The sequence below is a fragment of the Microtus oregoni genome, unplaced genomic scaffold (assembly GCF_018167655.1).
Source record: "Microtus oregoni isolate MIOR12 unplaced genomic scaffold, Mior012 000056F_ref0000123, whole genome shotgun sequence".
Lineage (NCBI taxonomy): Eukaryota > Metazoa > Chordata > Mammalia > Rodentia > Cricetidae > Microtus > Microtus oregoni.
In genome coordinates, this window is record NW_024543832.1 from 4,103,005 (window position 1) to 4,121,850 (window position 18,846).

The window sequence follows — 18,846 nt, forward strand, 5'->3', positions numbered from 1 at the left end:
CTTGAGTCAGCCTCTACATGCCCACCTGCAAGCATGCTGGCGAATGCACTGATCCATCTCCCTAGATGCTTCAGGATTTCACCCCTGCAGTGGCTGTGTGAGTGGCAGATGATTGCATGGAAAGCCAAAGGACAGCTCTGTCAAAGCTCAAGAGCCTCAGGATACGGAGTGTGTAAGCCCCGGGCAATGAGACTCTGGTGAGCTGTGAGTGAAGCTGCCACTCGGGTGAGCTATTTTCATCTCAAGTTGGCTCAGCCAATGGTGTTATGAAGATGGACAAGATGTACTTGCCTTAGGAACACTGTGTGCCTCCCTAAGCCAGAATACTGATGAACAAATCAACCACACCATGCTGCAATGGCCCACTGACTCGTGACATTGGCTGAGATACCTGGATGGTGGGAAGATTAGGAGAAAAGCATGAGCAAGGGGGCTGGGTGTGGTAGGAGCTTTCTCCCCCAGAATGAATGGATGTGATGTGTCTGGAGCCTGATGCTGTCTCCTGATGTCAAAGATGCACCTGCTTCTCTCAAGGAACCCATGAAGGGAACACCAGCTGTGAATCCTGTGGCCCTGAACTTAGCAGGGCTTCTGTGAGTCTGCTGTGAGTCAGGTCCTGGCTCAACTCTGCCAACTGCCTGCCGTTCAGACTCCTCTCGTGCCCTCTGAGATGACTCCTTTGCTTTGTTCTTTTCTTTTTCTTTCTTTTTTTCTTTTTTGGTTTTTCGAGACAGGGTTTCCCTGTGTAGCTCTGGTGCCTTTGGAATTAGCTCTTGTAGACCAGGCTGGCCTCAAACTCACAGGGATCTGCCTGTCTCTGCCCCTGCCTCCCGAGTGCTGGGATTAAAGGCGTGCGCCACCACTTCCTGGCGCTTTGTTCTTTCTTGATAGCACCCTGCCACTCACTTGCCAATGCTGTCTTAATTGCTGTGAGAGACCTCCCTTACAGTGCTCCTTTGGCGAACATGTTTGCAGTGGGGCCCAGCAGGGAGGGTCCCGGTGGCCATGGTGCTGCCCGCTTTACGAGTGGTTCTCTACCTTGGCAGTCTAAGTCCAGAGCTGCATTGCTCAGCTGTGCATGGTCCCCTTGGTACTTCAGTACCTTCTCTGAGTTATAGGAACAGGATCTTGAAGCAATGAGGAGGCAGTCAATCCCTCTGTCCCATTCATGAGTCCTCTCTTTATTGGAGCTAATTTGATGGTCTTGTCCAAGGCCAGGGTTAGTTGCATCAGGTGTGGGTACACTATATGGCTTAATTTTATCCGACAAATATTGTGGTGCCCCCGTGGAAAATGCTGAGTGTATGGTAGGTGCATATAACTCAGGGCTTGCATTCCCAGGGCCATTTGGACTTTCCTCACTCAAATGTTCTAATGCAAAGCTGTCTGATGAGGGTGTGGGCAGGTAAGCCAGGCACGCCAGTAGGAGCAGGCCCCTCTATGAGGTTGCAGTTTGGGGTGAGTTTACCATTTAGGTGGGCATGTGCTTAGGGGTTCCATCCGTAAACCAGCCTGTTTAGGGTGACACCGAGATGCGTGTCCACCCTGATATGATAGCCTTCGTGCTGTGCAGCTCACTGCCCAGTGAGCCCTGCAAACCTGTCATGTCCCACTCACTTTCACTGATGCAGTTCTCAGATGTTGGGCTTCCCTGGGCATCTCTCTTCACATTTGGTTTTTCAGCCCCTTCCCTGCTGCTCTGGGTGCAGGCTGGATCCTCTTCCTCAAAGATCTGATCTTACTGACTGTGATGGCCAGTCTTGATTGACAGCTTGACTACATCTGGAATTAAGTAAATTCCTGCGAGGTACGCCTGAGAGAGATCTTTCCTTAATTAAATAATTTGAAGTAGGAAGGCCTACCTTTAATCTGGGTCTTTTGATATGGCAAGATCCAACTTTAATCTGGGCCATACCTTCTGCTTGCTGCTACTAAAGGATGTGGAATAAGGAAACTTTTTGTTCTTTGCCTGCTTTCTCTCACTTTTGCTGATAAGTTTATTACTTCACTGGCATTAGAGTCTACTTCTTTGGGATTCGAGAATATACTGAAGACAAACTGGTACATCCAGGCTCATGAAATAAGCAACTTCTGGATTTTTGGACTTTCCCTTAGTAAACAGACATCATCAGGTTAGCTGGACCACCGCTTGTAAGCCAGTCTAATAACCCTCTTCCTACATCTGTCATTCTCTAAGTTCTGTTCCTTTAGAGAACCCTGATTAGGACACGGACAGTCTGGACCAATGGGCAGCAGATTGCAAGAGATAGCCCAGCGGCCCTGACTGAACTGCAGTGAAGTTAACATCTCTAGCTCCCAGATTCCAGTGTCCCTCTCAGTTCATCCGCTTGCTTCCTATCAGCACTGGGAGCCACTGTCTTTTCCAGTGTCCCTCTTGGTCACCTGCTGGCTTCCTATCAGCACTGGGAGCCGCTGTCTTTTCCAGTGTCCCTCTCGGTCACCTGCTGGCTTCCTATCAGCACTGGGAGCCGCTGTCTTTTCCATGACCCCTTCCCTTTCATTCTTTTCCTTCAGTTTCTACCTGTTTTTAAAATGCCTTTTTCCACTGCCTGCCTGCAGGGTACTCCACTACATAAAGATAAATGTCTAAGCCTTAGGTCCTCAGAGACCTTAGGGTGCTGTGGCTACTGCTACCACCCACAGTGTCGCTCCTGGCCTTGAGCTGAGAATCCTCCATGTCCTCCCTGTGGATGATCCTGTGTTTTCTTTTCATTCTTTGTCTTGTGTTCGCAGAAGTCTCTCTCAAACTTGGGCTTTGGATAGTCTTTTTGGGATTTCTTGTCATTGGGAGAAGAGCTCAGGGTTATTTTCTGCTCAGCTTTCACTGGCCAAGGGAGGCTATAATGGTGATTTTCACAGGTTCTGGGAGTGGCCAGGACTGCAGGGACTGTTGCTTGGCATCTGAGGAGCTGACCTAGTATGTGCAGATCTGATGACATAGTGGCTATGTGTAGTGGTGCCACTGTCTGTGTGAAGGATGCTGTATATGGGGCACAAGGGTCCCAAGAGTGATGAGAAACACTAGCCCCTCATCCCTGTGTGGCCACACCCCACAGGAGTCTGCATTTGTGACTGGGGCCAAGGGCTGTCTTCAGTGCTGGAGAACCACACTTCAGAGCAAGGCATGGTCAGTGACTTCAGTATTTTGTACTTGGGACCTAATTGAAACCAGAGACCAGGGGTTAAATGAGCACTGGCTGTCTCATTAGATTTTCATGGAATTGACCTCACAGTGATGTAGGGACAGCACTGATATCAGAGATACTGACTGGAGCTATCATGTTGATTTCGATGGCTATAATTTTGTAATGAATCAAAAAGATTTTGCAGTTAGGTTTTTGAGGAGTTTTTGTGTGTGTTAAACATACAGCAATAAAGCAAAATGAAAAATCCAAAAATATACTTAAACATGAGTGTAGAGATGCCTGGTTCCACGCACAAACATCTGCTTTGTCCATGTAAAGTACTGGCCCAAACTGATGCAGCTGGTTCCCTAAAAGGAACATCAATTTGTGATTCCCTTTCTTTTGGCAAAGTTCATGAAATGTATAAAGTCCCGTGACTTTCCCTGTGGTAAGCATAGCATCCAAAGGTTAAGTTCCAAGCTGTGGGGTGGGGGGTGGTCATACATGAGGCTGTCGTTCCAGCAGGCAGGGAAACTGAGGAGGAGGGATCATGAGTTTTCTAGGCCAGCAGGAACTATGTACTGAGAACTTGTATCAAAACTACAACCAAGGCAGAAACAAATGGGCTTGGTGGCTCTAATTCCAGCCTTCGGTGAAGGCAGAAGGATGAGGAGCTCAAGACCAGCCTGAGATATTTGAAACTTTGTCTCATAAAACAAACAGACAATAAACCCAAGTAAAAACAAAGTAAGAAAAAAGAAGGCCTGGGTTATTTTTCGGACTTTTCCGTGTGACCTCTCAGATAATTCTATCAAGAAGCCTGCAGGTGTGACCCCAGGTCACAGAGCTGCATTTCGATAGGACCACACGATGCGGGTCCCCCCCCCCCCCCCCCCCCCCGTCATGTGCCTTTTTGTATCTGCCCTGCACTGCCTGCCTGAGACTTTTCTTGCTGGCTGGACTTTAAAGCCCCACTTCTCAGGATCCCAGCCCTCACCCTTGGCTAAGGAAGGTAGTATAAATGTCTTATCTCTTGCACCCTGCAGATGGGATGATTTAATGTGATGGCCGTTTTAGTGTCTGGAGTATCCTTGTGAGACTAAGGTCCAGGCCCAGGCAGAGGTGGCTGGTCTGACAGCAGAGTGAAGGAGACTCAACCTTCCTGTCCTGACCTCACTTGTCACTGTGGTGGTTCTTCTCCAGGTTCTGCTCTCCCCCTCCCCTTTTCTTTCTATGTTTTTGATAGATTTTGGGGTAGAAATAAGAGCAAAAGTTTTCCCAAGGCAGAAGCTCGGTGGCATCCCCTACCCCGCCACCACCTTGCTGCGTTACTAGGTGAACATGACTGCCAGCAGCTTTTTCTACATCTCTGTTAAATATAAGTGGGCAGCCCAGGATAACTGGGAACTTTGAGGAAACCTGAAGCAAAAGACAAGAGACCTACCAAACATAGAAAAAGACTGTGTGATATAAAGAGAATAAGAAACTAAATAAACATGATACAGCTCCAAGGAAAGCAAAAAGACATACAAGGAAAGCACAGGACCCCACTGTGCACTGGGGGCACAAAACTAATGAAGTGCTCACATTTAATTCTAAGTATTGTGGGACAAAACTGTGACTGAATTGGAAAGCAGAGTGCGTGTGACAGGAATATGCTGTGTACAATGATGTGGGGTTTCGTTCTCCATTGAGTATTAGATGGTACCGAACTTGAAAACCCAAGAAAGTGCTACATAGAGGTGGCATCACAGGCTGCTGAACTTGAGGATAAACCCTATTGCTGAAGATACCATATATTTGAGTCAAGGACATGGAGAAATCAAGCTGGCGACAATCTGGGAGCTTCTGTCTATGCTGGCTAGCTTTCATAGTGCTGGAAGGTTCCATGCATGCTACTGGGGAGAAGAATCATCTGCAGACTTACCCAGCCATGAACCCTGTGAGCTACAACAATCATGGTCCTGTCAAGACATGCTTCCTGGTGCAGTGGTGGTGGAGTATTATAGAAGTAGCCAACACTTTCTTCTTAGATTTAAAGACAGAACTCAAGTCTAGTTATATTAGTTGGGCCAAAACAAAACAAAACAAAACAAACAAACCACGATTGACTAGGTTATAGGCCTTACAGCTGTACCTAATAATATTAGTGTGATAAATTGATAAAGCAATAAACTACCTCCTGAGTTTTTATACGTAAATCCATACATTAGTCCATCTGTCAGACCTAATTAAAGACACTTCCTTTTGCAGTATGTGATGATTAGTACAGAGACCCACATCTGGTCAAATGTAGGGACCACGGCTCTGAGTGCTCAGCTCTACCTGAGACATCCGTATCACTGTCTTCTTAAAGTCTTAGGGATCATCATGGAGGATGGGGTGGGAAGATTGTAAGAGCCAGAGCCATATTCCCAGCATGGATGGCATGGGACTCATGAGGTCCCTCTCCAGATTGGCAGCTTTGTCTGTGGGGGAGGGTGAGGAAGTTTTCTTCAGAGTTGTAGTTCCCGAGAGGCTGTCTGGCCTCCAGTAGGTAGTCCTACAATGCAGGGTCTCCTCTGAACATGGTCAAAATGCTTCAGAAGGCCTTTATTCTCCCAAGAGGGGTATAAATGCTTCTTTATGAGGAAACTTAGGCACACACACACACACACACACACACACACACACACACACACCCCTGAGAGATGCTGGGTACAGGTGGAATTTTTCATGCTTATGATACTGAGAGCAGACTATGGATTCCACCCCATCTTCAAGGCTTATTCTAGGATAAAATCCAAACACTATGATCTTTTGACTCCCTTCTTTCTAGGCAGGAGTCTCTTTTGCTACTTGAGCTGGAACTTACATACTATGCTTTGGGTGAAGAAAGGCAAATATGCAAGGGATGTGAGGATAAGTGGGGGATATCAGGGCTGCAGAAGGGGACCTTGATGTGAGGTGTGAGGACAAGGGGGTATATCAGGGCTGCAGAAGGGGACCTTGATGTGAGGTGTGAGGACAAAGGGGGATATTGGGGCTGCGGAAGGGGACCTTGATATGAGGTTCTTGCCCCCTTGTAGATGCACCTCATGCAGAGAGTCACTGAGGATTGGGGTCACACTGCACATAGTTTCTATGCAGCTGAAGGAAGAGCCACCACTTAGTGGGAAGGCTCTGGAAGGTTTCTGACTGCTGTCCCCTTGTGTGCAGGAGCCATCTCAGGGCACCACTCAAGGGGCTATGTGAATGTTTATATTGAAGGCCTGGGGCATGGTCAGGGAGGGAGGTCAGAGACCTGTGCCCCTCAGTGACTGAAGGCAGAGGCTAGCCAGGGTGCACTGCCTTACTTAAAAGATGGAATTAATGCTTCTGCCTCTGGTGCCTCTTCTTGGGGCACTCTGCCCCCACCGTTCTACACTTTCTCTCTCTTGGGAGGCTTTGCTCTTGGGGCTGCTTTGGAGTCTCTAAAGTCTTATGTGAGGAGCCACTGCCAGGCTATTTGAAGTTGGCTGTGGTAGCCACCATGCCCCAAGACAGCCTCAGCATTTATTACTGATTTTGGCGTTGAAGGAAGCCACAGAAACACTTTCCGGGCCACCTGCTCAGGTCAGGACCCTTTCTATGCTCTGCTTATACACTGAAATCATCTCTGTGCTGTGCTGCTCTTCTTTCTGTTGGTAAAAATAAAAATGTCCTGCAGGCGTGCTGTGCTAAGGTAAGAAACCAGCTCTGGCTGGGCAGGCGGTCTCCACAGAAGTGCTCCCGAGCCTGGCCATTTCCTGTGCTTGTCACTATGGTCAGGGACAATCCTTTGGTCTTTTCTGTTGCCAGGGACACCTCAGCTAAGCAGAGAGCTGAAGAGGCCCACAGAGCTCAGCTTGTCTTTCCTAGGCCACTGTCAGCTCCGGAAACTGTCCTATCCCCTGGGTCGCTGCACCTGGGTGGGAAGGTAATGGTACAAGGAAACTCCTGGCTGTTTATCAAGCAGCTTCGCAAGAAACTGACTGCATAGACTCAGGGCTGTCTTAGGCGAGCCTAGGCAGTCCCAGTACCCTGCTCGCCACAGGTGCCACCTTCTGGGATTTGGCAGAGACTGTCCGTTGTGCCATCTCGTGGCCACCATCCTAAGGAGAACTGAGGTCATTTCTCCAGGGCTGCAGCAGCAGTGGGGTCATCATGATACTTGGCTCTGAGGGTGCAGGGAAGAGGGAAATGGACGATGGCCTGAGGGACAGAGCTCAGCAAGGGGAGGCATCTCAGTGGAGGAAGAACTGCCCAGTGATTGCTGGTGCAGAGCTGACTTTCTCTGGTTTTTCTGAGCTAGAAGAGATGAAATTTGGGAAGCTGCCATCATTAGCAGAGTTCTGGTATCCTGGCTGGTAGCCAGGTCATGTCCTAGTCACTGTCCTTGTGTCCGTGGTTAGGATGTTGAAGCTGAGGCCCCAAGACTGAGATGAGTGCCGTCTAGTTCCGAGGAAGGAGGCCTCTATCTGCCCAGCACACTGGGGCAATGGCAGCTGTCTCAAAGCATGATAAGGAATCAACCAAGGCTGACATTGTCCTTTGTTCTAGAATACCCCCTAAGGAACTTAAGGGTCTCAGGGAGCTAGCTCCCAATCCAGGGCCTGGTTGTATAGGGAATCAGCTTCTCATATGGGACCTGGGGTATGGAAAGCTAGCTCCCAATCAGAGGCCTGGACACAATGGTGATGTGTGATTCCCCTCTGCATGCTATGAATACCATTGGTTAATGAATAAAGCTGCTTTGGCCTATAGCAGGGCAGAATTGAGTAAGGCAGGGATTCCAAGCAGATAGAGGAGGAAAGAAGGCAGAGTCAAGGAAATGCTATGTAGCTAGCGGCTGGAGGAGAAAGACACCCATGTGCTAGTATCAGTAAACTATGAGCCTCGTGGTAAAATATAAAATGATAGATATGGGTTAATTTAAGATGTAAGAGCTAGCTAGAAATATGCATAAGCTAATGAGCCCAAGTCATGTTTCAATTAATATAGTTTCTGTGTGATTATTTCAGGTCTGGGCAGCCAGGAATAAACAAGCAGCCTCTGCCTACACAATGGATTGAGTCTGCATGAGGGACCTCAGGGTGCAGGGAGCAAGCTCTGCAATTAGAGACGTGGAAGCCCAAGGAGGGACCTAGCTCCTCATGAAGGGCCTGGCTATAGGAAGTCTGATGCCCATAACGGATCTTAGGGTGCAGAGAGCTGGCTTCCTGTGAGGTGCTGAGGGAGGGAGATGGTGATAAGCAAGGGTCCCTGCAATAAGGTCAGGCCGTGGTGCTGGGGTGGAGGGGAAGAGGAGGAAGAGCTAATGAACTAAGGCTGCGCCCCCCTGCTGCTCTGAGGGCCTTGGCGAAGAGCTGGGCTCAGGGCTGGGTGTTCCTGTCACCCATTATCCTTCCATCTTTCGAAGCACTGGGTAATTCAGTTTTAACAAACATGGTTAGAGTAATCACACCATTTGGACAAAGCACCAATGAGCCATGAGAAAATTGATTTGAAAAACAAGAAACCTTATCTGATGAAAATTCTGCCTGAAGAATTTCTGTTGCCAGGTGCAAGGTTCTCCTGAACAGGAAATCCAGTGGAGGTCAGAGCTCAGCGGGGCGCTGGGCAGAGCAGAGGCCCTTCTGCTGTCTGAGGGGAGCTCTTTCAACCTCCGATTCATGCTCTAAATGTCATCCCTCACACTGGGAGCCATTTCTGCATCATTTATGTGAAGCTGAAGTCAGGGGCGGTTTTGCCAGGCAGCTTTTGGAGAGGCAGTCTCTGCACCCACGGGAACCTGGCTGAACTTCAGCTCTCTTCCCGGTGTTAATTGGAGAGCGTGTTAAGTACACTTGACCTTTCTAAATTTATAACCGCGGTGTTTAAGTTTCTTGGGTGTTTGCAGGATTTTCAAACTTTGTTTTTTTGACTGGAAAAGAGAAATAGGCCGAGGGTAGAGAGGGACCAGGTAGACGGTGCTGATAGTCACCTTGTGGAACCCAGTGTTTCCAGGCTCTCATCCTCCTGGCCTTCTACTCTGTCCTATGCAGCCCAAATCATGGGTTTGACAAGGTATCCCCAGGGATGGGGCTCCTGTAAAGATCGTTCTTCTTCTGTTTCTGGACATGCACTCTGTACCCTCATTTTGGTTGTGGCTGGGCTGCTATGGGAGGAGACACACCAAGCAAGAGGGTTGCTCACCCAGAAAGCAAGATCCATGCTTCTACAACCTTCTCTAGTCACCCTTTCCCCCTTGATATGAGAAAATGACTACCCACATCTCATCATCCGGGATGAGGTCCTGAGAGCTACAGGGGAGGCTTTGGGATAGTGACAGGCATGAGCCAGGTAGGCTGTCCCATCTGCAGGGGACCCTGGGGGCTCAGCTTTTACTCTGGTGTGATCGGATCTCTGACGACAGATTCACACGAACTGCAGTGCCGAGCTTTCCCAGATGCCTATGTCCACCCTTACTGGTCAGGGCTCTGGTCAGAGCATTGGGTGTGGATTTACATGACTCCAGGCAGGCTGAGACAGCAGGCACAGTAGAGTACTGGACATAGCTCTAGGCAGAGCAGGGTTTTGAGAAAGGGAACAGGGTAGGGCGCCTTCACATACTTGTGTGGCTGCTGAGTAGTCTGCATATCCAGGAGAAATGCTCATCATTAGCAGCATGGCTGATAGAGGCGATGGGAGAACTTTGTCATGTTGGGGGATGTATTGGTTTCTAGTTCTAACAGACACCTTTCGTGGCCCAGATATTGCTGAAGTTACCCATAAATTATACCACTCTACCACTACCCCTTGTTGGCAGAATGTCAGCTCTTCTGTTTATTTTGATATGAATTCCAAGAGAAGCCTTTATCTCAGGGCATCAACATCTTTCCTAGCTAGCCTCTATGTCCACAGACCTCAGTGATGCTGAAGATGGCCCCTGTCGTCCATGTCAGAGAGACCAATCACAGGGGAGCCCCAACAAAGACATGCATTTGAGTGGGGCTGTATGATCTGGTTTTCTCCCTGAGGGGCTGCCATAGTTGGCTGCTGGCCCTAGGAAATAGTTACCCAAACATGTCCTCCCAGCTTCCTCCTTTGGGTATTTCCATGCCTCCTTATTCTCTCATATGGGCATGATAAGCGCAACAGTTAGGGCTGCATCAGTTCATCCTGTACCTACGCAGTCAGCTTCTATTAAGTCCCCATCTGACTGTGTTGACTATTAGGTATTGTGGTGGTTTGAATAAAAATGGACCCATAGGTCCATAGGGAGTCCCACTATTAGGAAGTGTGGCTTTGTGGGAGCAGGTATGGTTTTATTGGATGGGGTAGGCTTTGAGGTATCGGAAGTTCAAGCCAGGGCACTATCTCTTCCTGCTGCCTGCAGATCCAGCTGTATAACTCTCAGTTCTTTCTCCAGCATCATGTCGGCTTGCATTCTACCATGCTTCCTGCCATGATGGTAATGAACTAAACTTCTGAACAGCAAGCCAGTTCCAGCTGAATGTTTTTCCTTTACACAAGTTGCCATGGTCATGGTGTCTCTTCACAGCAATAGAAATCCAAACTAAGACAGGTACTCCATCACAGGGATAAATGTGCTACTGCTTTGTTTGAAAAATCTGGTTGGTCTCATCCAGAGTCACCCTTGCCCATGGGACTTGATTGCCTGTTGCCAAGATCTCTGCCCTCCTACACCAACCAGAGCTTGGGTGTGGGCCTGGGCTGCCTCTTCTACCCACATAGCTTCTGCTTCTGCCTGAACTCTTGGGGAGAAAGGGATTCAGCCAGTCCAGGAGGGCAGGCTATGAGTGAACTTACTCTCTTCAACCCCTGTCTACATCCAGGGTTTTGGTACACTGTCCTCACACCCTGTTGGGAGGCAGGCTTGGGTTGCAGGAGGGCAGCTTCATCCTGGGACAATATTGTGTCTCCTTCCCAAGAGTCTATGGGATGTGTGTAGTCATATGTTTTCCCCTGTGTGGTGAGATTCCAGCTTTAGCTGGAGAGTAGACAGTTCTACTGTGGATTAGGATTCCTTCCCAGAGTGTAGCTTATATTACAAAGGAGGAATATTGGATCAGGACTGCAGTTGGGAGCTTTTTCTACTTTAAGGAGGAGCCAGAACACCCTTAGAGGCTTCTTGGAATTCCTTGGAGGGGTGACATGGCCTGTCATCTCTTTATTCTGGAACATCAGGGCTGTGATATCCTTGAGTACAGGCTGGGGTCTCAAACACAGACATTTTACAGCCCAGGCTAGCTTTGGCTTCACAGTGTTCAAGCCTTGGACTTTGGAGTGCTGGGATTACAGGTTTTTGGCACATCGCCCAGCTTAGAGATGCTATATCCTTAGAAGGAAGCAGCTGCTGCATGTGGGCATTGGGAGGAAATAGTCCTGCAGTTTTCCATGAGAGCTGCATTCAGAAACAATGGTTACCTGGGTCAATTCGGCCCCATTTGCGAGAGATAAGCTGGTGGAGATGGGGTTCACTTCATGCTCTTAGGAGAAGGTCTCACATGGCCAGGACTTTGGCACTTACTGATCAGTATTACTTATCAGCGTGACAGGGTCTAGACTTACCTAGTGGATCCTAAAAGCTGGAAGCACAGAGTGCACTGTACAGCCGGCAGGCAGGATAACAGGTTGGACGGTGTCCTTTTTCAGGGGGCTCAGATCTGAGGATCTTTCTTCCAGGCTGCTTGCCTGTTCTCTGTCCCTCCTCCCCCCAAGGTGGCTGGGCTTGTCTGATAGTCTTATTTTTAGCAGTCTTTACTGTTCACATACCTTTGGGGAGAGAGGGGACTAGTGAATTTGGTCAGTTTCGGGAACTTTCTGAAGCTGTTTTGAGTTGTTAATTTCCCATCTTAAGGAGCTTCTCTGCAGTATTTCACTGCCCCTTAGAAGACCACCCTGTTGTTTTGTTTCTTTGCAAACAGCCCGTTTTAAGAAGGTTCCCTCCAAGATGGAAGATTTTGTTCTCAGAGGAAATGGCTACACAAATCAAGACATGGAATTTGAAAATCTAGTTCCCCACTAAGATTGAAGGTCCTGAGTCTGTAGGGCAGTTATGGTAACTATACAAAAATTTGGAGACTACATGTAGGTCCTAAGTCTTCATGGGAAGTTGGAGGGATGCAAGGCAGAACAAAGTTCAAGACAGAGTTAGTGTTGAGTCTTGGGCCCAAGGTTGCTGTTGCTGTTGGGGAGGGGTAGAAATCCTTCAGGAAACCTCATACTTTGCCTGGAAGCATTCGTGTTCGATGAAGCTTACCCACACCCAGTGGCTTTATCTGACTGTATCTATGAAGTCTTCTTGCAGCACCTGCGCTGAGTCTGATGGCAATCCATACCAAGCTTCCCCAGGACACCCCACCACTTTCTGCTAAAGCACAATCTCAGTACTCAGATCCATGCTCTGTTTTTATATTTTTCAGTGACTTCCTAGAAAGATAAAACTGAAAACTGTGGGTGGCAGCATCCTTAGCCATGTATCTTACCAGGACTGTTAAGGTCTTGCCTCTCCTCCACTTTAGTCACATCCTGTGTCTTTCCCTTCCTGCCAGATGAGTCAGTCAGAGACTGCATTGAGATGGGAGCTCAAGTGTTGGTAGGTCTGTTTCCCCTGCTAGAGTCAACTCTAGGCAGCATCTGTCTGTCTGGAGGTCCTAGAATTGCACTAGGCAAAGACTGGGTGCCAGTAAAGGTTAATTGAGTAAACAAAGACAAGTGCGAGATGAGGAAGAATATGGACAGTGTCAGGTGGCTCACCTGCTGAGGCTTCCTGGCTGCCACACTTGAGTGAGTTTGTGCAATGCAGTCAAGGTGGGTGAGGTGGAATGCTTGCATCTCTCCATCCATGAAGAAGGCAGATGAACAGTTGCTGGGAAAGGCTGACTAGTCCTGCACCTTTGCTTCAGCACAGCACTGAGTTTGGAAAGCCTTGTGGAACTGAGAGACTGTAGTTAAAAGTCATGGTGGCTGTTCAGACAATGTGCAGTCTCTGCTGTGTTATGTAGTCATGCTGCTGGGCAGGATCTGGTCAGTGTATTCTGCTTATGAAGGTTCAGGCATTGGTGGGCTGAAGAACTTGCTCAACACCATGGGAAGGGGGCACCATGGTCAAGGACCCCTAGGGAGCATCTCCACTCATCCAAGGAGGATTGAGAGAATGAGAGTGGAAGAGATAACATCTTTAGGGCATACTCCTTCCCAGAGTTAAAGTGGTGAGGGACACTCCAACCCGGTGGCCCAGAGCTGGTGATAAAGGTACCTCTGCCAGCTCGCGGCGCCAGGAGAGACAGCATTGGGGTGAGTTTCTGGCCCCGGGGCGCCAGCCTCCGAAGGGGAGCTCAGAGGTTCCTTGGTCCCCTATCCTTCTTGGGCTCTCTGCAGGGCCCCCACTCCCTGCATACCTCCTCTTTCTTCCTAGCCCACCCAGCTCCCATCCAGAACCCTCCCCACTTCGGCCCCACTGTCCTCTTTCTGCAAATAACATCACCCAGCCCAGCCTGTCTGGGCACTGGGTCCGAATCCTCGGGCCACTCAAGCGGGCGGGACTCCCTTTGTTTCTATCGCCTGCCTGCACCAAGCAGGGTAGGCGCTTTGTTTGCGACCTGCCCACCAGCACGGAGGCCTGATCTCTCGGCGCCAGGAGAAACAGCATTGGGGAGAGCCAACGTTGGGGAGAGCCAGCATTGGGTAGGCAAGGAGACCTGATCCGGTAAAAGAAGATTCATAAGGGAGCATTAGGAAGAAGAGATGGGCAGACGCCAAGGCAAGAATTCGCCCAACAAGCTGAAAAGCAACATGAAGCCACCAGAAACCAGCGACCTCACAACGGGAGAACATGAACACCTTAATCAAGAAGAAGTAGAAAAGATTGACTTCATGATAGTGATTGATGCCCTTAAACAGCATGTAAAAAACGCCCTTATAGAAATGGATGAGAAATATAACAGAAAGTTTGAAGAATTGAATAAATCAGTGAATGATACCCTAGAAAACCAAGGAAAAACAATCAAACAAATAATGGAAACAGTTCAAGACTTGAAAACTGAACTGGAGGCAAAGAAGAAAACACAAACAGAGGGCCGGCTGGACATGGAAAATTTAAGTAAACAAACAGAGTTTACAGAAACAAGCATAACCAACAGAATACAAGAGTTAGAAGAAAGAATCTCAGATTCTGAAGATACCATAGAGAAAATAAAGACACTGATCAAAGAAAACAGCAAGTCCAACAAATTCTCATCACAAAATATTCAGGAAATATGGGACACAATAAAAAGACCAAACCTAAGAATAATAGGAGTAGAAGAAGGAGAAGAAGTGCAGTTCAATGGTCCAGAAAATATATTTAATAAAATTATAGAAGAAAACTTTCCCAACCTAAAGAAAGATATACCTATGAAGGTGCAAGAAGCATACAGAACACCGAATAGGCTGGATCAAAAAAAAAATCCCCTCGCCATATAATTATCAAAACACAAAGCATACAGAATAAGGAAAGAATATTAAGAGCTGCAAAGGAAAAAGGCCAAATTACTTATAAAGGTAAACCTATCAGACTTACACCTGACTTCTCCATGGAAACCATGAAAGCCAGAAGGTCCTGGATAGATGTACTACAGAAACTAAGAGACCATGGATGCAAGCCCAGATTACTATACCCAGCCAAGCTTTCGTTCACTATAAATGGAGAAAATAAAATTTTCCACGATAAAAACAAATTTAAACAATACGCAGCCACAAATCCAGCCTTACAGAAAGTAATAGAAGGAAAATCACTAACCAAGGAGTCCAACAACGACCACAATAACTCAGACATCTAGAGACCCTTCACAAACACAAATCAAAGAAGGGAAACACACAAACTCTACTACTAAAAAAATGAACGGCGTTAACAACCACTGGTCATTAATATCACTTAATGTCAATGGACTTAACTCACCTATTAAAAGGCACAGGCTAAGAGATTGGATACGAAAACAGGATCCAACATTCTGCTGTTTACAAGAAACACACCTCAACCACAAAGACAGGCACCTACTCAGAGTAAAGGGCTGGGAAAAGGCTTATCAAGCAAATGGACCTAAGAAACAAGCAGATGTGGCCATACTAATCTCTAACAAAGTAGACTTCAAACTTAAATCAATCAGAAGAGATGGAGAGGGACATTTTATACTCATAACAGGAACAGTTCATCAGAATGAAGTCTCAATCCTGACCATCTATGCCCCTAATATAAAAGCACCCACGTACATAAAAGAAACATTGCTAAAACTCAAGGCAGCCATCAAACCACACACACTAATAGTAGTCTCCTCTCTCACAAATGGACAGGTCAATCAGACAGAAACCTAACAGAGAAATAAGAGAATTAATGGAGGTAATGAATCAAATGGACTTAACAGACATCTATAGAACTTTTCACCCAAAGAGGAAAGAATATACCTTCTTCTCTGCAGCTCATGGAACCTTCTCAAAAATCGACCACATAGTCGGTAACAAAGCAAACATCCACAGTTACAAAAAAATTTTAGTAACCACATGTGTCTTATCAGATCACCATGGATTAAAGTTAGAATTCAACAACAATTCTACCACCAGAAAGCCTACAAACTCATGGAAACTGAACAGTCAACTACTGAACCATACCTGGATTAAGGAAGAAATTAAGAAAGAAATTAAAGTCTTCCTGGAATTCAATGAAAATAAAGAAACAACATACTTAAACTGATGGGACACTATGAAAGCAGTCCTAAGAGGAAAGTTCATAGCACTAAGTGCCCACTTAAAAAAAAACAGAGAAAGCTCACATTGGAGACTTAACAGCCCAACTGAAAGCTCTAGAAAAAAAATAAGCAGACTCACCTAGGAGGAGTAGAAGACTGGAAATAATCAAACTGAGGGCTGAAATCAACAAAATAGAAACACAGAAAACAATCCAAAGAATCAACGAAACAAAAAGCTGGTTTCTGGAGAAAATCAACAAGATTGACAAACCCCTATCCAAACTAATCAAACGGCACAGAGAGAATTTGCAAATTAATAAGATCAGAAATGAAAAGGGGGACATAACCACAGACACAGAGGAAATTCAGAGAATCATTAGATCTTACTACAAAAGCCTATATGCCACAAAACTGGAAAATGTAAAGGAAATGGACACTTTTTTAGATAAATACCATATACCAAAGTTAAACCAGGACGAGGTGAACAATCTAAACAGACCGGTTAGTCGCGAAGAATTAGAAGAGGTTATCAAAAACCTCCATACCAAAAAAAGCCCAGGACTAGATGGTTTCAATGCAGAATTCTACCAGAACTTCCAAGAAGAACTAATACCTATACTCCTTAATGTATTTCACAATATAGAAACAGAAGAGTCATTGCCAAATTCCTTTTATGAAGCTACTGTCACTCTGATATCAAAACCACACAAAGACTCAACCAAGAAGGAGAATTACAGACCAATCTCACTCATGAACATCGACGCAAAAATCCTCAACAAAATACTGGCAAACCGCATCCAAGAACATATTAGGAAAATTATGCATTATGATCAAGTAGGCTTCATCCCAGGGATGCAGGGCTGGTTCAAAATACGAAAATCTATCAATGTAATCCATCATATAAATAAACTGAAAGAAAAAAACCATATGATCATTTCATTAGATGCTGAATAAGCATTTGACAAAATTCAACATCCCTTTATGATAAAAGTATTGGAGAGATTAGGGATACAAGGGTCATACCTAAATATAATAAAAGCTATATACAGCAAGCCGACAGCTAACATCAAATTAAACGGAGAGAAACTTAAAGCCATCCCACTAAACTCAGGAACACGACAAGGCTGTCCACTCTTGCCATACCTCTTCAATATAGTGCTTGAAGTTCTAGCAATAGCAATAAGACAACATAATGGGATCAAGATGATTCGAATTGGAAAGGAAGAAGTTAAACTTTCGTTATTCGCAGATGATATGATAGTGTACATAAGCGACCCCCAAAACTCCACCAAAGAACTTTTACAGCTGATAAACACCTTTAGTAATGTGGCAGGATACAAGATCAACTCCAAAAAATCAGTCGCCCTCTTATACACAAAGGATATGGAAGCAGAGAGGGAAATCAGAGAAGCTTCACCATTCACGATAGCCACAAACAGCATAAAATATCTTGGGGTAACTCTAACCAAGGAAGTGAAAGATCTATTTGACAGGAACTTTAAGGCATTGAAGAAAGAACCTGAAGAGGATACCAGAAAATGGAAGGACCTCCCTTGCTCTTGGATTGGGAGGATCAACATAGTAAAAATGGCAATTCTACCAAAGGCAATTTATAGATTCAATGCAATCCCCATCAAGGTCCCATCAAAATTCTTCACAGATCTTGAGAGGACAATACTCAACTTTATATGGAAAAACAAAAAACCCAGGATAGCCAAAACAATCCTATACAATAAAGCATCTTCTGGAGGCATTACCATCCCTGACTTCAAACTCTATTACAGAGCTACAGTAATGAAAACAGTGTGGTACTGGCATAAAAACAGAGAAGTCGACCAATGGAATCGTATAGAAGACCCGGATTTTAACCCACAAACCTATGAACACCTCATTTTTGATAAAGGAGCCAAAAGTATACAATGGAAGAAAGAAAGCATCTTCAACAAATGGTGCTGCCATAACTGGATGTCAACCTGTAGAAGAATGAAAATAGACCCATATCTATCACCATGCACAAAACTCAAATCCAAATGGATTAAAGACCTCAATATCAGCCCGAACACACTGAACCTGATAGAAGAGAAAGTGGGAAGTACCCTACAGCAGATGGGCACAGGAGATCGCTTCCTATGTATAACCCCAGCAGCACAGACATTAAGGGCAACATTGAATAAATGGGACCTACTAAAACTGAGAAGCTTCTGTAAAGCAAAGGACACTGTCACCAAGACAAAAAGGCAACCTACTGACTGGGAGAAGATCTTCACCAACCCCGCAACAGACAAAGGTCTGATCTACAAAATATATAGAGAACTCAAGAAACTAGACTTTAAAATGCTAATTAACCCAATTAAAAAATGGGGCACTGAACTGAACAGAGAATTCTCAGCAGAGGAAGTTCAAATGGCCAAGAGACACTTAAGGTCATGCTCAACCTCCTTAGCGATCAGAGAAATGCAAATCAAAACAACTTTGAGATATCATCTTACACCTGTCAGAATGGCTAAAATAAAAAACTCCAATGATAGCCTTTGCTGGAGAGGCTGTGGAGGAAGGGGTACCCTCATCCATTGCTGGTGGGAATGCAATCTTGTGCAACCACTTTGGAAATCAGTGTTTCGGTTTCTCAGGAAATTCGGGATCAACCTACCCCTGGACCCAGCAATACCACTCTTGGGAATATGCCCAAGAGATGCCCGATCATATGACAAGAGCATTTGTTCAACTATGTTCATAGCAGTATTATTTGTAATAGCCAGAACCTGGAAACAACCTAGATGCCCTTCAATGGAAGAATGGATGAAGAAAGTGTGGAATATCTACACATTAGAGTACTATGCTGCGGTAAAAAACAATGACTTCGCGAATTTTGCATGCAAATGGATGGAGATAGAAAACACTATTCTGAGTGAGGTAACCCAGACCCAAAAAGATGAACATGGAATGTACTCACTCATAATTGGTTTCTAGCC

General features: G+C 46.1%; 1 protein-coding gene across 1 annotated transcript in view; it reads left to right on the forward strand.

Annotated features, from left to right (window-relative positions):
• The window catches only part of Ptprn2 (protein tyrosine phosphatase receptor type N2), a 744,114-nt gene that overhangs the window by 166,379 nt on the left and 558,889 nt on the right, over nt 1–18,846 (forward strand). The gene's annotated exons all lie outside the window — the stretch shown is intronic.